Source organism: Sciurus carolinensis, chromosome 9 (genome assembly GCF_902686445.1).
Source record: "Sciurus carolinensis chromosome 9, mSciCar1.2, whole genome shotgun sequence".
NCBI lineage: Eukaryota > Metazoa > Chordata > Mammalia > Rodentia > Sciuridae > Sciurus > Sciurus carolinensis.
The window spans coordinates 129,207,247-129,233,858 of NC_062221.1; the positions used below are offsets into that span (position 1 = coordinate 129,207,247).

General features: G+C 45.0%; 1 protein-coding gene across 4 annotated transcripts in view; it reads right to left on the minus strand.

Annotated features, from left to right (window-relative positions):
- Tiam1 (TIAM Rac1 associated GEF 1) overlaps positions 1-26,612 on the minus strand; it is a 361,212-nt gene that overhangs the window by 231,185 nt on the left and 103,415 nt on the right. For 2 of the 4 annotated variants that reach the window (XM_047563443.1, XM_047563439.1), the window contains exon 3: positions 5,989-6,123. The exons of the other annotated variants lie outside the window; for them this stretch is intronic. The gene's annotated coding sequence lies outside the window, so the exon portion shown is untranslated. The remainder of the gene's footprint in view (positions 1-5,988; positions 6,124-26,612) is intronic. 4 annotated transcript variants of the gene reach the window in all.

A 26,612-nucleotide genomic window follows, 5' to 3' on the forward strand; every position in this document is an offset into this window, starting at 1 on the left:
GAAAGAAATAAACTTCAAAAAATATTTACAATATATAAATATCATATACTATTATATTTATATTTATTCTATAAGTATGTACACTGTATGGTATATTATATAATATTTTCATTATATCCATTCAAAAATCTGCACATGAATATTTATAGCTTTATTCATAATTGCCAAAACTTAGAAGCAATCGAGATGTCCTTCAGTAGGTGAATAGATAAACTGTGATACATCACACACTCCAATATTATTCAGAGTCAAAAAGAAACCATCTATCAAGCTGTGGAGGCACCTTACATGCACATCACTAAGCAAAAGAAGCTATCTGAAAAGGAAGCACTCTGTATCATTCCAACTCTAGATATTCGAGAAAAGGAAAAATTATGGAGACGGTCAAAAGATCAGTGGGTGTGGGTGAGAAAGCAAGAGGAAGGCAGAGCACGAGGATGTTGAGGACAGGGAAGCTATTTGGCATGTCGTAGACACTCCTCAACTTGCAATGGGGTTACATCTTGATAAGCCCATCATAAATTAAAAAATACTATAAATCAAACGTGCATTTGGTACACCTAACACAGCAAACATCACAGCTTAACCCAGCCTACTTTAAAAATGCTCAGAATGCTTACTTTAGCCTACAATAGGACAAATCTTATAATAAACCATCTATTTCATAATTAAGTTTGACTGTCTCCTATAATTTATTTAATAACATGGCCAGTTATGTCCCCTGGGATTGCGTGCATGACTGGGAACAGCAGCTCACTGATCCACCCAGTGTCTCAAGAGAGGATCAGTCAGTATATTGCTAGTCCAGAAAAAGATCCAAATCCTAAATTGAAAGCCCAGTTCCTACAGAACACGAATCACTTCCACATCATGGTAAAGGTGAGAAACCATCAGGTGAACTGTCATTAAGTGCTCAGTCATGTGTGTAAATGATGGAGACATGTCATTATACATTTGTCCCAACCCAGGTCCACACTAAGAGTGATCCCCAGTATAACAACAGACCAGAGGATGGGTGGGCACTGGGTCCATTGTTAGAATGTTGGCGATGGAGGAGGAAAGGCACACCGGAACTCTCTTCTGAAAGTGAAAGTCTGTCTGTCTGTCTGTCTGTCTCTCTCTCTCTCTCTCTCTCTCTCTCACACACACACACACACACACACACACACACACAGAGACACAGGGCCTTGCCAGGGCAAGCACAGGCTGCCATGGCTCCCATTGGTGAGCACTAGCTGCTACCCACATGCTCACAGACCTTATTTCAAAATGCACAAGCCAGCACTCTCTGGGGGTGCCCAGCTTCTTGAGGGGCTTCTTCTGGTGAGGTAACCATCGGTCCCACATACTGATGACTGCTCGCCTCTAAGAGCAGGCGTGGCAGGGGACAGGGGGAGCACATGCCAGAGTGGCGACGCGACAGCCGGGGTTGCTCTTAGCAGGAGAGCAAACAGAGACACTGGGGCAAAAGGAGCCCTGGAGGGCCGAGGTTATCTAAACACAGCACACCAGCAGATGGGCCAAAGAGGCAAGAGCGAGGACCAAGCCTGCGTCTTCCAGGACTGCAGAATTACTGCTGGAGCCCACTGAGGAAACAGATGGGGTTATGTTTCTCTACAAAAGTGAACCTATCCAGAGGGCAGAGGGCAGGAGAAGGTGCTAGACAAGAGAACAAATATTGACTAGAACATCTGTCTTGGGGTGGGGACACTTGAGCTCCCTCGGCTGTCAGGTGAAAATTTTTGTATTTATATAGACCCGGGAGATTACAAAAAAAAAGATGTGAGATGCATGGAATTCATTAACAACTATCTGTGACAATCTATCCTAATTAAAAACCAACACTCTACATGTCTGAAATAGTACAGCATCAGGGAGAGCTGGAACACAGGGGGGTCAACCCGAGGAAAGCAAAGAAAAGAAGGCAGGCTAGCAAATAGGTAGATCGTGTGCCTACTAGATTTAAAATTCAAAAGGAGCATGGCTTTTTCCACCTTAGAGACTGTGAAATTGATTGAGATATAGGCTAATAGAGGTCCCCAGAGTGCTAAACTAAATTAGAAGGAAGTCCTATAATTACAGCTAGCAGTTAATTATCATATGATGGGAATTGTAATCAAAGTAACAGATACACTATTATTTTCCATCTTCTCTGCAAAACACATCTAACAAAGGCCCCTAAGGATAGCTGAGGGGCCCATGCTGTGGCTGGATGATGACAAGAACCTTCTCCTGCAGGTGATTTGGCAGGTGACCCTATCCCCTAACCCCTTCCTACCTTTCCCACCCTTTTGCAGTTCCCGCTGCCCAGAATGTTCTTTTTCCACATCTCCAGGAGGCCTGCTGCTCCCTCCATGCAGACCTCAAGACCATACCTGTTGGGAGAGGTATTCCCAGACCACCCTGTGTCAAAGGCACCCCAGCACCCCCAGCACTATCCTCCTACCCCATGATTGTCTCCGCCATGCCAATATCTTCACCTGACACCTGGCGTGTGACAATCTGCAGGCCCTGGAATGGGAGCTTCGTGAGAGTAGCGCTTGGCCGATCTTATTCCCACTGCGTCCCTAACTCCCAAAATACTAACAGGTTCTGACTCGGCCCTCCATAAATACCGTGAGCTTCAAGGGAAAAAAATAAACATAATTATGGTGATGCCCACGACCAGTGGGAAGAGACAGAGGGGTCCTTTGATCATCATGGTGTCACTGTATTTCAGCAAAGAACATTCTAACATTCTAGCAAGACCTATATTAAGACCACCAGAAGCCACAAGCATCTGCCTTTAATGCAGCTACAGACCCCAGGGGCAGCATCACTAGGTCCTGAAAGGGAATTGACACCACCGAAGGGTCTTCATGTAGTAGGTGCTGTTTGGCTATGAAGAACTAGTACCCCTGACAAACGACCACCACACCAATTTATACATCCCATTCATCAATCTCACAAACTAAAGCACAGAAGTTGACTTGGCCAAAGTCACACATACAGTAAATGCCAAATTCTTCCATCTGGAAGCATCACTGGGCATTCGTGCTCCAAATTACTTCTTTCATTCTCCCCTTTTCCTTCCCGTGTTTTGGGAAAAAAAAAAAAAAAAAAAAAAAAAACCCAGAGTAGAGATCAATATATGAACACCTTTGATACCTACCACCCAACATGAACACACTACACGTGCTTTGGACACCTTATCCTCCTCCAATAGAAATTTTCAAGTTACCAAGAAGACCCAATCTCATTTTCTCTAAAATGAACCAGAAATCACCTAATCTCTCTCTCTCCCCCAAAATTAAGACAAAGAAAATATCGGCAAGACAATATCATTGCCACTTGGACAACCAGAGCTATGTGTAATTAAAAGTACTCCAGAGCATCAGTTCGACAGCCTTCTTGCTGCTCTGGAACATTGTGCTGACTGTCTGAATACCTTCCATCTGTGGGGCTCCGTGAGGTGCCCCTAGTTTAACGTATTACAATCACATTGACCAAAGCTGCTCTTGGTTTAATGTGCCCAATGTTTCCTGCCAGAAATTAGAAGATAGGACAAAGACATGATGAAACCTCGTTTGAATCATACAATTTATGGCCATCCTGCCTGGCTTGGTGCCAACCCGTTATGTTCTGAATCTGCTGGGGGTGGGGGACCCTTCCTGTCAAAGACAGCTCTGTGTGAAACAAACCTCTCTATTCAGAAAGACTCCCTTTCATTCCATTCCAGCAGCCAGGGTGTAAGGATGCTGGGCTGCCTTCTGCCAGGAAAAGTGGAAGTGTAGAAGGAAGAGAAGAGATGGAAAGGGGCGGAGGCAACAGGTGTCCACACCCACCAATGAGAGAGAACAAAGGAAGCGCAGGCACTCCTTCTAGAAGGCGCACCAGGGAAGGCCCGATTAGGACCTAAGCAGACTTCAGCCTGCCTCCCTGCACCTTTACAGATCCCAGCACCTCCCTCCGCCACCAAAGAGCATGCACCCATATGCAGGCTTCCCTCTGACCTCCCCCATGGCACCAGCTGAATGGGGACCCAGGGTCACAGGAAGTGCCTAATCTCTGCAAGCAAATGTCAATTTTCAGGGCAAAGAAAATGCCTTTGTTCTTTAGGAACAGGGCTGAAAGGAGACCAAAATGACCACATCGATTCACCAACTGGGATTCACAAAGGGAGCACCTGTTTTCAGACTGGCGTGGAAAATGTTGCAACAATCTTACTTTTTATGTGGCCTTCCTGAATGAATAACTATGGATAAGATGGGCCCCTGGCAGACCTGGGCAGTTTTCCTACACAATGGTAAAGGTTTGTGTAATGGACAAAACTGGGAAGATGTTTTTACAAATAAATCATCACATAATTTTGATCCACTAAAAAGGAAAGTAGGGAAATAAATAGCCCACATTTGTTCCTCTTCTCTGTTACACTTCAAATATCTAAGCATGTGACCAAGCATACGGATCAACAGCAGAGGTGCCATCATCTCCTAAATTCCCAAGTTCCTGCTACAGGTAGAACTGGACTATCCTACATTATAGCTTATAACTCACAGGTCTGAACATGACTCTCAGTTCCTCAGTTAAAAAAAAAAAAAAAAAAAAGAGCAAAGTTATGACTAATTAAAATAACACTGGCATAATCCATATGGGGGAAGTGTTTAATGTGAGCACAGAATATGCAGCGGATCATTTATCATGAGTAACGGATGAAGAAGGAGAAATGTATGCATCACCAGCTCTTCTCCCCTAACCGCTGCCTCTTCTCAAACAATTAAAGATGCTTTTTGCCAGACACGTAAATAAATAGCAAAGCCAAAGTTAAATCCACAAATCAGAATTGGTTGCTTTACTTGTTGATGCTATATAAAAAGAGTAACAAATTTCAACTATTAGAGATCTTCCTTTAACATTTACATATGACACTAATGGCCCCAGAAATAAACATATAATTTGTCTGCAAAGCAAGGAAGATTTCTTTTTTAATTTCAAGCAAAGTATCCTTAAATACCTTGTACTCTTTTGAACTGCAATGGTTTTGATTTAGGGTATATAACAATCTATTAATGCTAAATAAATAAAGTTTAGGTCAACTAAATTAAATAATTGTATATATTATTGCTTCGAATCTCAAGACACAGAAAGGAAATTGTTTCCTTTGGCCAATGTAATAAACCGTAAGGGTTCACTGGGAATAAAATATTTCCTTCACCTAAAACAGCCTGCCCCCCAAAAACCTTCCATTTCTCAGAGTAAAGGTTGCAAAATGTGAAACTTTTTAAAAACAGAAGATTTTGTGTCTTGAGGTATATGTCATAGCCCAATAGATGAGTAAGCCATAGCAATTACAAGGAGGTGTTATCTGAAATTGTCCAAGCCAAAATTCAGTATGACATTTAGGGTTATTAAAACCCATTAAGATTTTTGACTTTGAGTTTATAAAAGCAAAATGAGTGACCCCCTGCACAAGTAAGAATGTCTTTTCCAGGGTCATCAAAGGCAAGATATCAGCTCATAAATGTCTCTCTCAAGTTTTATTTATTCCCCTAACACAAATAAAGCTAACTTAGCATTTACCTTGGAAAACGGACCTTTTTCAAAGAATGCTGACACTTTTATTGATTTGTGACTGGCTCTTGATAGTGTGTGTACACACACACATGCACTCACAAGTCCTAATTTTTGTAAGACAAGTCCACCTGTCTGCTCCATGATCCTACTGACCAAGACACTAAACTAAATTTTCACAGAATCAGAAGGAAATGCAAGGATATCACTCATCCTGGACATCCTGAAAGGCAGCAGGGACTCAGGGTGGCAGCACATGCTGGTATACATTCTATAAGAAAGTAAAGCCACTATGAATTTCATGAACCTGTACCCCAACTGCTAGAAATGTGCCTTTGAATATATTGATTGGTTGAATCTTCTTAAGGACATCATGAAATGGACAGTAGTCTTAACCGTGTTACAGATGAGACACTGAAATTCAAAGAACTTAATTACCAAGATGGCACCCCTGATGGGGGGAAAGCAGGCCTTCAGTTCTCACCCATGTCTCTTCTCCTTCACTGTTTTGTTCCTGTGCTTCTGTCCGTCAACGGCTTCCAGCAGAAGTTCTTGAATATAAAACTGGAATCTCTGCATAATGAGTACGTATTTTTTTAAGTCATAAAGTTCAGCACCCCCAAAATAAACAAGAACCCTCCCCAAAATAAATAAGCATAAAAGATAAGTTAACTGCATTAATTTAATTCAAAGACATGAATTAAAGTATTTCCTAAATCAATTATTCATTGATGATGACATGCATCCAAAGACTTCTGTCCCTGGTTGGTGTCAGTAACCGAGTCTTTAGTCTACAAGTAGACTACAGCACTTTGGACTCTCTTCCTCATTCTCCTGCCTAGAACTGAAAGTGCTCCTGGAAACCATGGGAGTCCAAGGCAAGACCAAAAAGGAATGGGCCTGACTTTTCTAAGGCACCCTAGAGCCAAATGTAAACAATGGTGAACTGTTCCTTTATTGGGATAGGGTAGCCATGCCAATCACTGTTCCCACTGCCCCTGCCTTCTGAGAGCCTGCCGAGGCTAGTCCGAGACCACCCATACTACCTATGCCCCTTCCTGCCTGCAACAGCTGGGTGGATACATGACTCAGTATTGGCCAACAGACTCGTGCTTAAAAACTTGGACTTGAGACGCTAGGAGACCAAGACGTTATCCAAAGGAAAGTCCGCATAGTCTTGAACCAAAGCAGATTAAGCCAAGTCAAAGCCATTTGGCAAGTAATGAGTCTGAGAATCTGCAAAGCAAGAGGTCAAACAAGAAAGCAGGCAGAGGCAAGAGAAAGGCAGAGCCTTGCCAAGAAAAGCAAAAATTACAGACTACAAGGGCCCCTGAGAGACGATGGACGGCGTCCCTTCCTGATTTTCCTGCTCCTGTCCCCATGTGGCCTGCACATCCTCGGTTGTCCATGGCATTTCTCCATGTCCCATCAGTAACGCCATGTTTATGGGAGTTGATTTGAGAAGGCTTCTTTCTTTTCATTGCATTATAACCAAACGAACCTAAAGACATAGTATTCTCCTTTCTGTTTCTCCCCTATTAGGAAAGATAACTCAGACATGGATCTCCCTGTAGGTCTCAAAAAAGTCAAGGCTCCACAGCACCACCAATAATCTGAAAAGGCCATACTCACCACCATTGCCAATACCCTGGAAGAGCCAAATTCCCCATGGCTGCATCGTGAAAGAATTTTTAATAATTATCCCAGGTGTCAACATAAAGATGTTAAAAGTGATTAAGTAACTAGCAAAGAAAACATTAGGCCTCTGGTTTTTGGGGATTGGCTTATTTTACTTAACATGATATTCTCCAATTCCATCCATTTACCTGCAAATGCCAGAATTTTATTTTTCTTTATGGTTGAATAATATTCCATTGTATGTATGTATGTATGTGGAGATATATATTCATCTATGAAAGGGCTTTGAGGTTGTTTCCACAATCTAGCTATTATGAGTTGAACGGCTATAAACATTGATGTGGCTGCGTTACTGTAGTATGCTGATTTTAAGTCCTTCGGGTATAAACTGAGGAGTGGGATAACTGGTCAAATTATAGGTCCATTCCAAGTTTCCTGAGGAATCTCCATACTGCTTTCCATCAATTTGCAACTCCACCAGCAAAGTATGAGTGCACCTTTTTCCCCACATATTATTAACTTTAAAATTTTTTCCAAACTAATCTGCATTTCTTCAATAATTAGGGAAGTTTCACATCCTAATATGTTTATTGACTATTTGTATCTTCTTTTTTTCTGAAGATGCTTGTCCATATCCTTTCTTCATTTACTTTTATCTTTTTTGATGAATTTTTATGAATTTATTATAAATTTTGTACCGTAACCTATTATCTATAGGTCACGAATATTTTCTTCTCTTTTGTCATGTGTATTTGAATTTTGCTTACAGTATTTTTGATGAATAAGTTTTAAAATTTGATACTGTCAAATATTTCACCTTTTAAAATGTTTTTTATGTTTTGTGTTTTATTTAAGTAGCCTTTCCCTTTCTCAAGTCTAATAACATTTTTTTCCCAAACTAATTGAAGTTTAGGATTCATTTAAATGTTTAAATATTTAGTCCACATGGAATTTACTCTTGAGTTGCTTGGGAGATGCCCAATATAACATTTTTTTAAAGCAAAAAAAAAAAAAAAAAAAAAAAGGAATTAAGTAAAAAGATGATACACTTTCTTTAAAAACAAATCTAAACTACAGGAGAAAACAAGCAGACAAAAACTTCCCATTCCTTTTTTGAAGAAGAAGAAAATCTATGCAGCTCTGAGCCTGTTTTAATGCTATATAGAACAAGGCCAGACTGATTTGAGACAGTTCAAAATTACAAAATAGTCTATCATGAATTAAGCCTTATTGGTTTCAAATCCACCTAACATACAAACAGATGCCTAGCTGAATACATAATGAAGTGAAGTGATGATAAGCAACAGCCTGGAAATTTCTGGGGGCAGAGGACCCCTTCTGCTCAGAACTTCCTGCTTGATAATGGGAGGAAAGAAGAGGAGAAAAGTCAAAAAATGAATTAGATAGTTCTCGCCCTCAAAGAATTTCTAGTCTAGCCAAGGAGACAGGCCCTCCTACAAATAGCTCCAATCCAGGGCAGAGAGTGACAGAGGCTAATTGGAAGCCCCAGCAAAGCATGATGGGACGACCAAGGCAGGAGCAATCAATCGCCCGCCAGCAAGGCAGCCAACACTCAGCCCCAACCCACGGGCTGCTGTCATTTTAAAAGTAAATCCACTCTCACAGTTATCATGAAATTGCATCCATGATTTTTGAGTTCCCTCATCCATACCTCTTATCTGATTAATCAAAATCCCTGCCTTTTCCAGGGAAAACATCTGTTTATCATTTCCTCCAAAAGCTCTTCGAATGACACAATGACCTTGAATTATCCTTTATCTCTAGAAAATATCCTCCTTCTAAAAAGGCAACAAAAAAATGAAGATAACACCCACAAAGAGTTCAAGACCATAAATGAAAAATAACCAAACTGCTTGGTTTCTGTTCCCTATCTCAACTGCCGGTCTTGACATTCCAGTCAACTGTCGACTGTGTTAAAAACACTCCAGCAAACGACTCTATGCTAAAAACCATCTGTCTCTAAAATATTTATTGCAGCCTTCATCAGAGGTGCTCCTGCCCGTCAAAAACTACTGCTCAAATTTTACACTGATTTCTATTAAAAAAAAAAAAAAAGTGGTGAGACTCCAGCATGGTCTATAGTTTTGTTAATTATGCCAATATCAGTTTCCTGGTTTTGATAATGCACTATCTTTAAGTAAGATGTCACCACTGGAGGAAGCTGGGTGATGGGTACACAGGAACACTCTGTATTATTTTTCAATGTCTCCTAAGTTCATACCGATTTCAAAAAATAAGGTAAAAAATGGCATTTATTACTTGGCTGGGCTTCTCCCATGTTCACCAGCTTCCTTTTCCTTCTAGATTCTAATACTTTGATTTCACACCTCAAAACTTGCAGACATAGTTCAGTGAACACATGACCCCAGTTCTGAAAGAGGCAGCCAGCAAGGGGGCTCTTCCATCAGAGTTTATGTCATTTTAAGGAGTCCAAGAAAGTCAGTGTCCCCATCCTCACCCCAACATGGGCCAGTTCCTCGTGGAACTCCTTGCTTTGTGCTGCTGGTACTCCTTCTGTGACCCACTGCTCCCAACACACACAATAGGGATGGGAGACATTTAAACATGGTGGGAGGATAGGCAAGCCAAGTCAGCAGAATCTCTCCCCCACAAAGCGAAACTCCACCTTCCCAAGACTTAGTTCTAACGACGTCTACCATGTTTGCTATGGGAGTCTTAACAACTGGACTCCCGTGGAATTCAAAACCTAGACAAGAGATGACTGTCATCCTAAATTCTTCTCAAAGATGCACAAACACAGACGCCTCTTCGGAGACACAGACTTAGCAGCTATTTAGGTAGCTCACTCCCCACCCCTCACCCAGCTCAAGTGTCAGGGAACACAAACTGAGTTTGTTGACTTAGTTAAGCTCTTTAAAGAAAATTTATCAAGACTGATATGACAAAATCCAGGAATAAGTTATTAAACTTTGAAGAACTTTAGTACCAGGTCTACGGGGCAATTATTAAGAATTCAGAATTCATCACTGGAGAGGGGCCAATTCTCTCTAGCATCTACCTGTGTGTTTCCATTTATTACCCAAATCCCCTCAAGGCAAGATACCTAAACTTTCTGTGACTCCATTTCTACAGGCAAAACGGAAATGACAACAGGCAAAGGATCCTGCCTCAAGGATTCTCATGAGGATTAAATAAGTTAATACATGCAGTTTCAGAACAGTGCCAGCCGCGCCCCAAGTCCCCTCCAAGGATTGCCTATTATTATTATAAATGCTATAAACTTGTAATTATTCTTAATAATGCAACAAGCTGTTAATGGAGCATCTGGGTTCCAAACTCCATGAATCCAAGATAAAAGAAGGTGGGACCATTATTCTGGAAGAATCTATATGTTACAAAGTATAGAGACAGAGAAGGAGGAGATCAGGAGGGTGCTCCTGGCCTCAAGGAGCTATTATTGAACCCAAGTGCTACAGGTAGAATTAGTGAGTCACTGAGTGAAGTCCCACAATTCACTAATCTAAGGCTGGAAGGAAACCCCAGCATGGGAGCCTTCAGTGGTATGTCACCCTGTCCCACCCTCCGTCACCTTTCACCTTAAGAAAATCAACAAATTCCCAAATACAGAACATACCATCTCTCACAGAGCCTGAACCATCAGACGAGTTTTTCCAGTTCCACAGACCATTCTGCTAAACCGCCAACCACTCTAATAACTCGAAAGCTACGGGCCACAACCTTTCCTTCCCCTTCCTGCCCTTCTTCCCCACCACCCTTCCATGGTCGCCCCCCACCCACACCCCTGCCAGTGAGGAGGGATTCCAGGGGAAAGGATAGGTCTAAGGGGAAGGGAAAGTTCCACCCCATACAGACGGATCCATGTGCAACATCTCTTGAGAAGCAGGGATCCTTGTGGTTTCTGAAACGTTGCCAATCACACAAGGGAAGCCTGGTGCATGATTTTCAAGCCAGTTTTATAAAATAACTCCAAACCTCGAAGCGTGTGAAGCCAAAATTGTAAATACTGCTGAAATCTCTGGAGTTGTTTAATATTATTTATTATGATTTTTCTTGGCACCCCCAAAAGTCTCTCACCCTGGGCTTATAGAACATTTTATGAAACTATGCACTGTCAATGGTGTTCACAGAGGGTGAGACCCAAACAGAGAAGAAGTTTGAGAGCCTTGGCCCAAAGCCCAACAACCTGTAAATAAACACAGCTCTGAAGGATCCAGAATCCTCACCTTCCATCCCAGGCACTACTGCTACCTCTGGTGCTGAGGCAGGACTGGGTGAAAACCCTGTGTAAAGTCAACAGAAAGCCAATGGCTGGAGCCACAGGGAGCAGACTCCAATTTCAAGGTCAAAGTTTTCAATACTCTCCTTTTCAAATGAGTCACTTGCTCTTAAACGAATCCATATAAGGATTTTTTTAAAAAATCAATGATTGACTGACCTGCCTGATGTGAAAGCAGAAGTAATTAAAAGCTCTTCTGAAATTTGCACATTTGCCTTTATAGAGACTCCGCCAAGTTTTGATGTGTCTCTTCCACGGAGAAAGCAAATCGTACATTCGGGCAAAGACATCAATTCTGTTAAAAAACCTATGATTTACTTCCAGATCACTCCATATCTTTCAAGATATTCTTGAAGCATATAGACATTCCAGCATTTTTTATATTGTAGTTATTTTTCTATTTGTAGCCAAAATCTTATCTCAAAAATCAGCTATAAGCAGGAAAAAAAGAGAGAGAGAGAGAGAGTCTGCCAATTGAAAATTAGGTCATTGACATCAGTTGGTCATCCTGATATGGAAAGGACAATAATGGATGGCAAAAGAACGCCACCAGGGCCCTTGAATGATCTTCTTTTATAAGTAAAAGTTCAAATGAGGGACTCTCTTAAGACAGCCAGCTAAAAAGATTCAAAATTACAAGAAACCAAAACTCAGTTTTGAAACATTCTTCCTGTTTATAGTGAATAAATTCCCAAAATACAGAGGAATTAGATTTTAATGAAAGTTCCTACTATCATGATATTGCTCAACAATATTTTGGCCAAACTAGCTTAACCCTTTCTAGATGCTAAAAAGTTCAGACACAATAACCAATCTCAATGCAACCAGCTATACTTTTCTCACCCTCTTGCCATGCTTAAAGTTCTGTTTTGAGGACACTGATGAGTTTCACTGTGTACCTCTTCTACACTAGGACAGGGGTTCTCTGAGGGTGGTGCTGTGGTTTACACGTGTCCCCAAATGCCCATGTGTTGGAAACTCAATCCCCCAATTCACGTATTCACTGTCTTTGGAAGTGGGACCTTTGGAAAGTAATGAGCATTGGATGAGGTCATGAGAGTGAGGGGCCCACGGTGGCATTAGTGACTACAAGTGGAGGAGGGACCTGAATTGGCACATTTGCTCTGTCTCACCATGTTAAGATACAGCAAGAAGGCCCTCACCAGATCCCAGCACCATCCTCTCATGACTCCCAGTCTGTTAGCTAAGTAAACCTCTATTCTTTATAAATTACCAACTCTCTGGTATTTAGTTATAGAAAAAGAAAACAGACCAAGACATAGTACTGGGATCCGTGAGCATCAGCATCACCAAGGAACTTAGAAATGCACATTTGGGGACCTGCCCCGAGACCTCATAAATCAGAAACCCTAAGGGTGGCCATCCATGGTTGAAGAAAGTGTTCAGGTAATTTTGAAGTCCACTGCTCCCAGCCATTGAAATACCATCTTCCGGGTCACTTGAATGTCCCCTAGACTCCACCAGTGTGGTAGCTTCTAAAAATGCCTCTCAAGCACACTGCTCCTGGACCCAGGCACATCCCACCCTCACCAAAAGGCAGCAACTTCCTTTTTTGGGATCTCTCTGTATTTTAGTCAGCCTTTTCGCTACTGTGACTGAAAGACCCAAGCATAGCAATTGTAGAGGAGGAAGTTTTATTTAAGGGCTCATGATTTTCAGAGGTCTCAGCCCATAGACAGCTGGCTCCATTCCTTGGGGCTCAAGGTGAGGCAGGACATCATGGCGGAAAAGTGTGGTAGAAGGAAGCAGCTCACATGATTGGCAGCAGAGAGAGAGAGAGAGAGAGAGAGAGAGAGAGAGAGAGAGAAAGTCCACAAAATATCTACCCCAAAGCCACATCTCCAATGCCCACCTCCTCCAGTCACACACTACCTGCCTTCAATTACCACTCAGTTAATCCCATCAGGGGATTGATTTACTGATTGGGTTAAGGCTCTCATACCCGATCATTTCTCCTCTAAACTTTCTTGCGTTGTTTCATACATGAGCTTTTGGGGGGCACCTCACATCCAAACCACAATGCTCTGGAAGCCTCACCGCACAGTCTGCCCCTGCTGCACACCAGCCACTGCGCCGCACATCTCTCTAGATGCACACCTCACCATCCACACGACTTCACGCTACCTGGACGCTGGACAGGTTAGTCCTCCACTCTGTTACTCTCGGGCCACCACCACCCCTGCTTGAGCCCCACAGGGACAGCAGACCACAGGTCCCACTTCCCTCCCATAGCCCCAGCCCTGCCCAACACTTGCCCAGGACCTTGTCACTTTCCCTGGGCTGTAGGAGAACCCTGGCTGCTGCCCAGGCCGCCCTCTGGTGGGTGAGGCCAGACTGGCTTCCTTTGTCCAAAAGCTCTACGCCTGGTCCCAGAGGCCATGAGTGCCAGGAGAGGAGGCGAAGAGTTACAGAGATGTGAATTTTGTGTTTTGTTTCAGCAGAATTTTCAAAGGCTGGTGCCTCCCGTGAGGGAGAACGGGAGATGCAGGCATTCCCCAGCTCTACGCAGGACAGCCAGGGGAAGGACAGAACATGCTGTCCTGGGAGTCACTAGGGTGGACGGAAGGAGGGTGCAGGAGAGCGAGCAAGCAGGGCTGTGGGTGAGAGCGAGGGGAACCGAGGCGGAAATGGGAGAGGAGCAGAGTGAGCTCCCCCTGTCACCGGCAGGCAGCTGAGTGACTCGGTGCCTTGCGACTAGAGTCAGGTCTACAGGAGCAGCTGGAACAGGAAGCACAAAGGGCCACACCATCCCTGGGAGATGTTACAAAGATCCCCCAAAACGCTTTAAATAATGGACAAAACCAGAAGAGAGGTGAAGTAGTCTCAGAGGAAGGAAGGATAAGGTTGTCCTGCGACGGGACTAGGGTGACTCTCAATCGCGACACCTCCGCCTCACCATTCCAAGTGTCCACAAAGGGCTATAGCCCCCCCCCCCACTAAAAATGAGACGCCTGAAAGAACCCAAAAGCCAGGGGAGAGTGCAAAGGAGAGGCCACAGGTAGAGTTGAAAACAAGCACATTTTAAAAGCCAGAGACTCCAAATAAAGGAGGTGTCCTAGGCCTCGCTGAATATAGGGGGTTACAGAGGAAAGGTCAGCAAACCCTCTGCGAGAAGCCAGAGAGGAAGTATCTCAAGCTTCGGGAGCCATTCAATCTGACTGAGCTTGGAAAATAAACGAAGAAATGTGGCCATGTTCCAATGAACTTTATTTTTAAAATACAGGTGACAGCCAGATTTGGTCTGCAGGCTGCATTTGCTAACCACTGGGTGTCTGGTAAGCGCAGCGATCCGTCGGAATCTGCAAGGAACTGGTTCCAGGACCCCCTCAGGATGCTCCAGCCCCTTGTGAATATATTTGCAAATAACCTATGCACACCCTCCTGTGTATCTGAAATCATCTCTAGATTGCTCATAATACCTGATGCAATGCAAACACTATGTCATACCATACTGTTCAGAAAACACCAACAAGGGGGAAACTGGATACTCAAAACAGAAGCAATTTATTTTCTTTTTGAAATCTTTGATACAAGCTTGGTTGGATCTATGGGTTTGGAACCGTGGTTGTTGGAAAGGGAGGGCCAGCTTTTTGTACATGAGGAGGGATTAGATAGCACAAGTGTTTCATCTGCTCTTTTTAAAGAACAAGATGAAAATGAGTGCAATCATATTCCTTTCTCAGATGCCTCTGTATGTGGGAAAACTCCCCACATCAGCTAAACTGCATCCTCCCCGTCCCTGGTTTGGCACCTCTTCCTGTCCACACACATCTCACTGTACCCCATCCTCACCCCTTCTTGCCCCTGAGCAAGGGACAGTATGAAATTGGTTATCATCCTGCTTTATGAGAAAAGTGGGTGAAATCTGCCTAGTACTGACCAGGCCCACATCACACACACTCCTGCTTGATACCAGCTTGGTCCCCAGTGTGGGAGAAGCCCCAAAGAACAGGCAGACCGACACACCAGGTGCTGTCTCCTTCCAAGGGGACCCTGCCTGGAGATGAGGTGGAGATTCAATTCCACAGTTGTGAGTGTGACTCAGCCAGGCTCCCTGCAGCCCCATCTGGGGTTACGTCACCTGCGCAAGTTCAACATCTGGAAATGCACAGAACAGCCTGGTGGATGGGAGCGCTGCTCGGGGAGCATTCTTCCAAGTTCATGGTGACTGTAAGCGTGACATTCGACAGATGGCAAGGGCCTAGAAGAAGAGTTATGACCTGGCCCCCCAACTCCGCACTTAGTCCCCCACCAGCGGCTCTCCCCAGAGCAAAACCCTTGAACACCTGTGGATTTTGCCACTCTGAAAGGGAAAGAAAGAAAGAAAATTCCAGAGCTGCAGAGAAAAAACTCGGACAAGCCAAAAAAAGGTCAGAACCGATTTTCGTTGTAACGTTAGGATACACAACATAAGGGTCTCGATGTAAAAGTTCCTGTCTTCATATGGATTTCCTTAACAACCAGGGGAGTAGTCAAGTGTCCATGAGAAAATCCTAAATATACAGCATATGTATACACATCTTCTGCAGATGGTTTTCATCAGACTTAAAAGAGAAACTGTCCTTTTTCTTCTCTAACCAAAGAGCGAAAGATCCCAAAGGAAATGCAGAGCTCTCAGAATGAATCAACCAACGGGAAAAGCTTACTACCAGGGCCAATGCTAGGGGCCAGTTGCGGATGGAGGTGGGAGAAACCAGCCTCCACACAGAGCCAGTGAGCAATCCATAAAAGCACCCCAGGTCAGCCAAGGACCCTCCGCCACCTCCTCCTTGTCTCACATCCAACCTGATGACTTCCAGAACTAGAATATAAAAATGTCTCTGCATCAGGAAATGACACCAACCAGAACAATATGAGCCTCTGCAAGACAGGTGTCTGGGCAGTTGGACCTGGACCACAGAAAAAGAGAAAAATCTCTCTTCTGTTGCCACCAGTGCAGATGGAGGGGATCTGAGGATCATTTCCTCAGCAGGCAAAAACCCAGGGAAGAGGAACCAGGAAAGGTCACGTCCAAACAAATACATCAAGCAAACCAAGAGAGTCCCAGAATGCACAAGCGGACACACACACCACCCACAGGAGCAGGAGAAAGCTTCCACCAATTTGCCACAGCCAACTGCACTGAGAATCATTTTAGCAAATGACCCCTGAGAAAGTCCCGGGTGATTGGGTGGTCAGACGTTCCAGGAAGTAGGAAGTCACTAGAAAGGATGGACCTCTGAGGGACAGGGAAGGTTCTGTGACCCTCTCTTATGATTTGGATCTGGAATGTCCCCCCAAAGCCCATGTGTTGAAAGCATGGCCCCCAGTGCAGCAAGGTTTAGCAATGACTGGAGCATGAGTGCTCTAAACTCATGATGGATTAATCCACTGATAGCTGCATAGACTACTGGAAGGTGAGACCTAGTTGGAGGAGAAGGTCACTGGGGAATGGTGCCCCAAAGGGGTTGGTCTTCTCCCCGCTACCCCTACCTCTTCTTCTCTCTCTCTTTCCTTCTCTCTCTTTCTTTCTTTCCCTCTCTCTGCTTCCTAGCTGCCATGAGCTGAGCATTCTTATTCCACCAAGCCCTTCCGCCATGTTCTGCCTCACTTGAAGTCCACAGCAACAGAGCTGGCCCACCATGGACTGAATCCTCTGAAGCTGTGGACCAAAATAAACCTTTTCTCTGCCTCTTATTCTTGTGAGATATTTTGGTCACAGTGACAAAAAGTTAACTAAATACTTTTCTGACATTGAGGGTCTCCTTACACCTTTGAAATTAAGCTCATGGAAATGAGCACTTGGAAACAAATGGGAGAGACTCAATTGTAAAGGGGCTCCTCATCCTAGAGCTTTAGGGAGTAAGAGACAATCCGACCCTACTGAGGATGTCTTTATAACATACCTGGCACACAGTCAGGAATTCTTAGTAAAGGTAGCCAGAATTTATAAGAAGGTTATGGATTATCTTATCAACAACAATAACAGTATCCATCACTGCCAATGAAGCATGAGTTCCTCCCAGAGATGAAAACTAACTAATCATGTAAGCAAACCCATTAAGTTAGTTAACAAGTCATTTTTGGAAATCAAATTTATTCAGAATATTCTTTTAAAGTTTAAGGCATCCATATGTAAAAACTCACAGTGGGTGCCCCTCTTTCCTCACTCATTTCTTGTTTTGTTTTGTTTTGTTGTATGAAGGATTGAACTCAGGGGCACTTAACCACTGCGCCACATCCCAGCCCATTTTGTATTTTATTTAGAGATAGGGTCTCGCTAAGTTGCTGAGGCTGACTTTGAACTTGCAATCCTCCTACCTTAGCCTCCTGAGCCACTGGGATTACAGGTGTGTGTCACCATCCCGGGCTCCTCACCCATTTCTAATCCAGGAACCAGGGACATGGGTGACCAGTTACCAATGCTAAGAATCGAAGTCCTTCAATGCAACACATTGCACTCTCCACATTGCTCTGCTGTCACCAAGATCTTCCTCTGTTCCTCCATCACTTGGTAAAATGATAGGACAGCTGATGCCTCTTCTGGTTTTCGCTCTCTGCTTCTCCCTTTTCTTCACAAGGCCTAGGACTCCGTTTTACTTGGTCTTCCTCGTTCATGGGGTACTTGCTTCACACTGTCTCTTCTACCCTTTTCTTCCATGTTGGTCTCTCGGCCACCAGCCAGGTCAAGCTCATGCCTAAGCCCCTAAAGAGAGGTGGTAGATGTCTTTCTTTCCCAGTGTAAGACTTTAGGTGGGTTTTCATATTCTGCTAGTAAAATCCAAGCTCCTTGGTGTCACCTTTAACATACCCCAAATGAATTTTCTTTCTTCCTCCCCCAAAGTCCTCACAAATCCTTCAGTCCAGCCCCAAAGGACAATTCCTCCTCCCTCATGCCTCATGTACTCTCTACCCCTTCCCGGCATGCCTTCCTCACGCCAATCCTCCTCATCATGGAAAACTTTCGCTGACTCTGCAGGATGCACTTCGAGTGTCATGTATTCCACAAAGCAAAATGTTGTGTCTTCCACAAAGCGAAATGTAATCCCCAGGTGAGAGTGACCACCTTGCTCAGGACACTCTGACACGAGTTAAGGTCTCTGTTATAATTACTGGCGATCACTTCTGACCTCCCCAGGGAACCACAGGCACCTGGAACACAGCGATCCTCACTCACAAAGCTCCAGCACCTGCTTCAACCCAGCACAGCTTCACGCACAACAGACACTCAGTGAAGACACGCAGAATGCAATGGAAATGCCAAGAGAAAAAAGGGTCTTGAAATGTGCCCGCAGCCCACCTGGGAGACGACCTGGCCCAGCGTGGACCAGCTGCTTGGAGCACACATGAAGATCATCACTGGCAACCTGCCCACCGGATTCCTGAAGAACTGCGCACGTGCTATCTGAACCTGAGTCCCCAAACCAAGGAGTATTAACCTTTTGTTGGCATCTGAGGTCTAAATATTCTCTATAAAACCAAGATAAACTTCAGGATTTGTTTAATACATATGTCTTGCCCCAACCCTTCACAAATTACATTTAAATTCTACAAACAGCCTGTATCCCAGCTACTCGGGAGACTGGGGTAGGAAGACCCCAAGAGTTCCAGGCTAGCCTGAGCAACCTAGTGAGATTCTGTCTCACAAAAATAAAAGGGGGGCTGGGAAGCTGGGCATGGCAGCATATGCCTGTAATCCCATTGACTACTGAGGCTGAGGCAGGAGGATTGCAAATTTGAGGTCAGTCTTAGCAACTTAGCGAGGACTTAAGCAACCTAGCAAGACCCTGTCTCGAAATTAAAAATAAATAAATAAAAAGGGCTGGGAATGTAGATCAGTGTTAGAGCGCCCTGGACTCAATCCCCAGTAACACACACACACACACACACACACACCAAAAAAAAGACCCACAAATCTACCAAGAGGGTTTTCACAGCCTTAGAGGCCCCACAGTTTCAACCGCCAGATCATCCGACACTACTGCAATTTGAGGGACTCCTTAAACTACCCCAGGACACCCTGCAGTAGCCTTTAATGTGCATCCGACTAACATCAAATGATCCAAGAAGGAGCCTGGTCTGGAGTCGAATGGCAAGTCCTAGAACCAAAATGTGGCCCCTGGTAGGGACTGTGCCTCATGCAAAAAGAAAGCTCCTGCCATTGGGCAGAGCAGAGCGGTGGACAGCACCTGTCTGCACATCATGCCTGTGGTGACCACGTTCCACCTGCAGTCAGGGGAATGGGGGTTCTCCAAGGGGCCACTGGGGCAACCAGCTGAAAAGTGAGATGGATCCCACACACACGGCTTCCTGGGGAAGAGGGTTCCAGGCAGAGGACAGCAGAGCAGGTGCTGCGGGGTGGGCAGGGCCCCATGTGGGAGTGCACAGGAGGAACAGGCAGGGAGGGACTGAACAGCACCAGAAGGTACTGGGCAGAGTGACATCACCTGACCTAAGAGATGTCCTCTGGCTAATGTGTGGGGACAGAATGGCAGGAGGGCACAACCAAAGCCAAGGACCAATCTGAAGGCAAGTAGAGTGGCCCAGGGAAAGAGGCCCTCCTGTATCCGCATGTGGATGAACATGGCTGTCCTCGGGCTGGGTGTATGGCCAGCTCCCAGCAGGGATCTGAGACACCAGACAGGGCATCCACCTTTCCCCAGCCAGCAGCAGCACTACAAAGCACAGAAGCCACCTGGCAAGGGACAGTGCACAGCTCAGATGAAAGGAGAGCTCTCTGCAGCTTTTCAGACCAGCTCCGCAGAAGCTATTACAGAAACGTTAGCAATAAGCGTGGCCCAGCTTTAAACACAGGGAGTTAGAGGGGTCACCCCAAATAAAAAGGAAACTGAGAAACAACCTTGTGTTGGGAGCTCCCCTGGAAACTCAGAGAAAAACGCACCCTCCAGAGAAGAAAGGCACCCAGCAGACACCAACAGCTCTGGACTGCACAGAACTGGGACTCGGAGGGTGGCCCTTTGGAGATAGCGGGGTGGCCAGTTCTCTTAGAACTATCCCTTCTTTTATTGCAGCTGAAGGAAAGACAGGAGAGTCAAGGTCACACGCTCAGGTGGCTTTGAAGCCCAGCCCCCCCACCAAGTGGTCTTCCAGTAATCCCAGGCTGATGGAGTGTGCAAATTGCTTCTTCCACTCCTCTCACCTGCTCCCTTAGATGTCCAGCACCCTCGCATCCTGAAGGAGTGTCAGCTCAGGAAGCAGCTCAGCCTTGACCATGTCTGAGACCTTGAAACTAAACCCCTCCAGTCCCCCTCTACAAAGTGAGGATTCAATCAGATGATATACAAAGGGCTCCCAGTACAAGAGACACATTCCAAAAGGTGAGTTGTTCTTGGAATCATTAATGCTAATTCTCTTAACCTGTTCATGAACGCGTGAATGAGTTTTTAAAGTGAAGTGAAACAATGAAAACATTCACTGAAACCATAAGCAATAGATGCATCATCGTCAAACAATGGAGGGAGGGCTGGGGAGACAGCTCAGTTGGTAGAGTGCTTGTGTTGCAAGCACAAGTCCCTGGGTTCGATCCCCAGCACCGCAAAAAAAAAAAAAAAAAAAAAAAAAGGAGGGAGAAGAACACAATGGTAACACATCCTGTATATTTTTTTAAATATTTTTGTTAGTTGTTGATGAGCCTTTATTTTATTCATTTATTTATATGCAGTGCTGAGAATCGAACCCAGTGCCTCACACATGCTAGGCAAGTGCCCTCCCACTGAGTCACAACCCCAGCCCTACATTCTATATATTGATATTCCATTTTAGACATATTCAAAGGTCAGAAGACTCACCTCAGGTTCAATGCCACCTCCCCAAGATCTTGATCCTTCACAAACATAAAATCCCTGGCAGTATTTGCAAGTTCAGGCGCTGGCATGACAGCACTTAAAACACTCTTCCTGAATCCAAATTCAGTAAGAATGTGCATTAGAAGCATTTAAAAATTTATATCCTTTACCCAGTAAATCCGTACCTAAAAATTTCAGTCTAAGGATATAATGAAAGATGCAAAGATTTACATGCAAGGAAGTAGAAGGGTCTGCAAGTAGAAAGACAAAAATGGAAAATGAAATGTTGAGCCAGAAGAAACAATCAAATAAAGTATGTTACACCACAATAAGAAACTACCCTACAATTAAAAAACAAAGAGCGACTGCAGGGAAGATCTCTCCAAGGAGAACCTGAACTAACAGAGAATCTGGCAAATGAGCAACGTTGGCTTAGAAGCAAGTCCCCGACTCTGTCACATAATAAAAAGACGTCATGGTAGAAAACAAATCCTGAAAGGAAGAAAACACCCGTGGCCCAGGCGACCACAGGAGCCACCGTGGCTGTGCAGAACACCCGCGGGCCAGAGCGTCTCCGATGGCCCCTCTGACACCAGCTTCGCAAATGCTCTAGAACCTCTTAGAGATAACCAGTTGGCCACTGCAAGTGGTTTCCTTGCGGGTAATAAAGAAATTTTCAGAATCCCAGATGGTCAACTAGTTACCCTAAGGAGTCTGAAAGTAAGGCAATTTCATAAAGTCACCCAGTAATGCATGTGAGCTTGTTCAAAAAGACACAATTTAGGATCCACCGAAATGAGCACTTGCCCCGTTTTGTTGTCACTGTTCCTATCGTTAGAGGTGCTCTGAACCAAGGATTTACTTTTTCTTTATTTTAATTTCTTTATTGTTTTTTCTATTTAGTTATACGTGACAGTAGAATGCATTTTGATTCATTGTACACAAGTGGAGTACAACTTTTCCTTTCTATGGTCATACATGATGTAGAGTCACACCACCCATGTGATCATACATGTACACAGGGTACTGGTGTCTGTCTCAGTCCACCATCTTTTCTTCCCCCACCTTCTCCCCTCCCCTCATTTCCCTCTACACCCTCCATTCTTCCCTTACCCCTCCCCACCCCATTATGTATCAGCATCCACTTATCAGAGAAAACATTCAGCCTTTGGCTTTTCGGCATTGGCTTATTCCAAGGATACACTTTTTAGTTCTTTGTTCAATGAGGCAATTGCCTTTGGAATTCAAATATCTATGTAGTGGGTGGGATGTTCCCCTCTGCCCAAGATTCATGGTCACCCAGAAGCATAAAACGTGGCCTAAATTGGAAACAGGGTCTTTGCGGATACAATTAAGATGAGGTCACACTGGATCAGAGGGGCCCTAATCCAGTGATTGGTGGTCTTATAAGAAAACACATAGAAAAGAAGGCCAGATGAAGTGGAGGCAGAGACTGGATGTTGCAGCTGCAAGCCCAGGAACGGTAGAGGTGCTGGGGCCACCAGAGGCTGGAAGAGGCCAGGAGCATCCTTTCCCTAGCCTTCGGTAGAGGTATGTCCTGCCAACACCCTGACTGGAATTCCAGTTTCTAGAAAAATCTCAGAGAATAAATTTCTGGTTTTAAGCCACCGCGTGAGCGGTAATGTGTTATGGCAGCTGTAGAAAATGAATACAATCCACAAATAAAAGTCGCAAAGCAAAGACAAGACAAACACACAAAAGAGGATTATCAGAAGGAACGTATACATCGGGATGGTGGTGCACGCCTGTAATCCCAGCTACTCGGGAGGCCGAGGCAGGAGGACGAAAATCAGAGGACAGCCTGAGCAACTCAGCAAGAACTTGTATCAAATTAAAAATTTTCTTAAAAAGGTCTGAGAATGTAGCTCAGTGGTAGAATGCTTGCCTAGCATGCACGAGGCCCTGGGTTCAACCACCAGGACTACCGCTCCACTCAGGCTGGGTCAGGGACGGGGGATACTTCTGAAGAAAAGCTGAAAGGTAAATTAACTGTAAGATTTTGTTAGCAGGCTTCTTGTTTCTCAGAGCAGTGCATTTCCTGGCCAAGGCATTGGAGTGCAGATTCCCAAGCCTCCCTCCCAGACCCTGGGATGGTATTTTTAACAAGCACGTGCAGATTCTGGTGATGCTGGGCTCCTGGTCACACTTACAAGCACTCGCTGGGCATTCAATACATGATCACTGAAAACCACCTCTCTGGTGACTGGTGATCATCTCTCTCCCTGTCTAGCAAGCCCCGCCACATGGCCCTTTGTGCCTCAGCTGGCACCGTCCGTGACTGCCCCTCTACCTGCAACCTGCCTTGCCTGGCTGCTCCCACACCGGCAGCCCAGCTGTATCCCCTCAGGCAATCTCCCCGACCACGCGACCACTTGTCTATGTATTCACCTTCTGTCCACAGCCTCGGGAGGACCAGTGCTGTAGCATTAAAGCTACACCAGTGAACAGGGAAGGCGGTCCACAGAGTTTATATTCTTGAAGATAACACAGCACTCTAGTTAGGAGCTAGACTCTGGAGTCTGACTGGCCTCAGATGCTCAAACCCCCTCGAGAGGCAGCTGCCAGGTTTGAGCAAGTTGATACCTGTAAGAGTACAAAAGATCATCAGCAGTAACGCAACAGGGTCATTACAGATCCCAACAAGTTCTAGGAAGGAAGCAAATGGCACCACGGTAGAGTAACTTGGTGGGTGAGGAAAGATCTTGAAAGAGATGTCACGAGGCTTGGCCAGAACAGGTGATCCGGTGCTGCCAATTCAGCTCCTGGATGACGACATCCCTGGTGTTACAGAGCCACTCTCCTGCACTTCTGCATGCAACCTGACCTGTCACAAGGACTGGAATATTCCCATGATAAAGGTATAAGAAAGACAGCCCCCCAAGAAGCTCCTGGGGGCACTGGGGATGGCATGGGGTAGCAGGTGGGAGTTGTGGGGATAACCAGAGAGGAAGGAAAGACAAGAGAAATAACCCTGGTAGCTGTGACCAACTGTGATCACCCCCAGAGCTCCATCCAGTGCAATCCTTGAGGAATGTGCAGAAATTCTGAAGGAGTCACTGAGGTGCAGAGTTCCCCAGAACCAGAATGGAGCAAGAGGGGAACTGCAGGTATTGGTGACAATGTGACATGTTAGAATCCATGGACCAGAGAGGTCTGCTGACACTTAGACTACATGTCTGTAACTTTGTACCTTTGCTCTGACAAGCCTGTGAGCTACTCAAGTGTGGGAACACAACCACCTTTGAATGCACAGAAACTAGAACTCAAGGCACACAGCAAAAGAACGTGATACTGGATGAATAAAGGAAATGAGTCTACTGACAATCCTGGGTAGTAATGGATCAGAACACAATTTTCTTAGCACACAGAGAAAAAAAGAGAAAAAAAGAATCTGCTGAGTATGTTAATCATTTTGCTATGTATACGTATATGAAAACAGCATATTGTACAATACATACATACAATAAAAATACAACACAACACGTTACTTAGAGTGCTTAGAAAAGATAATGGCTGGACCTTGTGTAGCACTACATTTTGGGCCAATTTGTAAAACTCTGGTATCAAGGCAGTGGATGCTGATGAAATACTGTCTGAGCTTTGAAGACGTCCTCAGCCCCACATCCATTCATCAGGCAATAAAAATGATAGTTAATACCCACAAAGGGCAGCCCATAGCAAGCCTCTTTCCCCATGAGCATGAGCCTAAAAAATTTTACACCTGGAGGCACTCTATCCATTCAACTTCTTCCCACCCATCTTCCAACTTCTGTGTGATGGTAAATCTGAAAAACCTACCTAATATGTCCAGACTTCACCATGCTGCTGCTTAAAAAAGCTCTGATGCCTTCAGCACTGATCCTGGAGATAGCCACTTCCAGAAGATTCTGGGGCCCTCCAGAAAGGCCCCAAGAGAGGCAGGCCACCTCCACTCCCGCTCAAATGAATCACAGAGGGAGTCCCACTGACCTCCTCAGGCAGGAGAAGGGTACTCAGGGTTAAAGGCTGGAACTCTGAGGTCGTGCAGTTTCTAACTGTGCCCTAAGACACGTGTCTGACTAGAGCAACCTGCCCCTCAACCTCCTTCCTGTTGCTGTCGCCCACCATGAGGCCAAGTGGGCCCTCGGTGCCCCACTTTCCATGAAGCCATTGAGTATCTTCAGACCTTGGCTGCGATCTCTGCTCAGAAGTTCCTTTCCCCCAGGTAGACACAGGCTTCGTTCATATTTCAAAAGCACAATTAAGCATTACCACCTCCTGAAGAGCTGCTTGCACCTCTTCAAGGAGGACCACCCATGCTCCCTCACTGCCCTGGACCAGCAGCCAGAACAGACGCTGCCTGACCCTGCAGGCTGAGCTGCTCAGGGCCACAGTAGCACTCTCTCTTTACTGTCACATGTCACCTGACAATCTAGCTTATAACACTGAGGGAAAGAACTTCCTGGTAAGATATCCGTGGACAACACTATCTTCAAAATGAAAAACCAGAGCGAGAGAAGCTGCAAGCTTCTCTTCTTCCCATTACACACTCTCGGTGTGTCCAAGGTTTCTCCTTTAAGGAAATTAGTGCATGTGTGTTGAATGCCAGTGTAATAATTTACCTAATAGTCATCTTTGCCATAAGACTATGTAGCTCCTTACTGCCAGGGACTGTCTGAAATTAACTGCTGTATCTCTGGCCCCGAGCCTTGTAACTGACTCATGGTGATAAATGAATCTCTCACAAGTGAGATCAGTTAACAACCTAGAAAGCACTTTTACAACTTGAAAACATGATGCTAAGTGAAAAAAGTCAGGCACAGACACCACACACTTCACGGCCCCATGTACACGAAATGTCCAGGAAAAGAAAATCCACAGAACAGAACATGGATTAGTGATTGCACAGGGTGTAAGTCAGGGGAGGAGGAGTCTGTAGGGAAACGGGGAGTGATTACTGATGGGCACAGTTTGCATGTGGAGTGTTCCCCCCAAAGGCCCATGTGTTCAAGCTTCATTCCCAGCTGGCACTGTAGGGAGGTAGTGGGAACTTTAAGAGGGTCCATTAAACCTAGTGGGAGGTTTTAGCTCATGGGAGCAAACCCTTGAGTGGTGTTGGGGGGCAATGATCCCTTCCTGTCTCTGTTTGCTTCCAGCTCCATGAGGTGCCTCCTTAGCCTTGGGATTCCTACCTTGATGAACTATGGCGCCACAGGCCCAAAGCAACAGGGTCAAGAGACCATGGACTTAAACTGGATTAGGGGTTCACTTGATGCTCTGACTATATTCCTTGTGGCTTTGTAGCTTACATGTTTGTTTCTTTTTCCCAACCTTCTCCC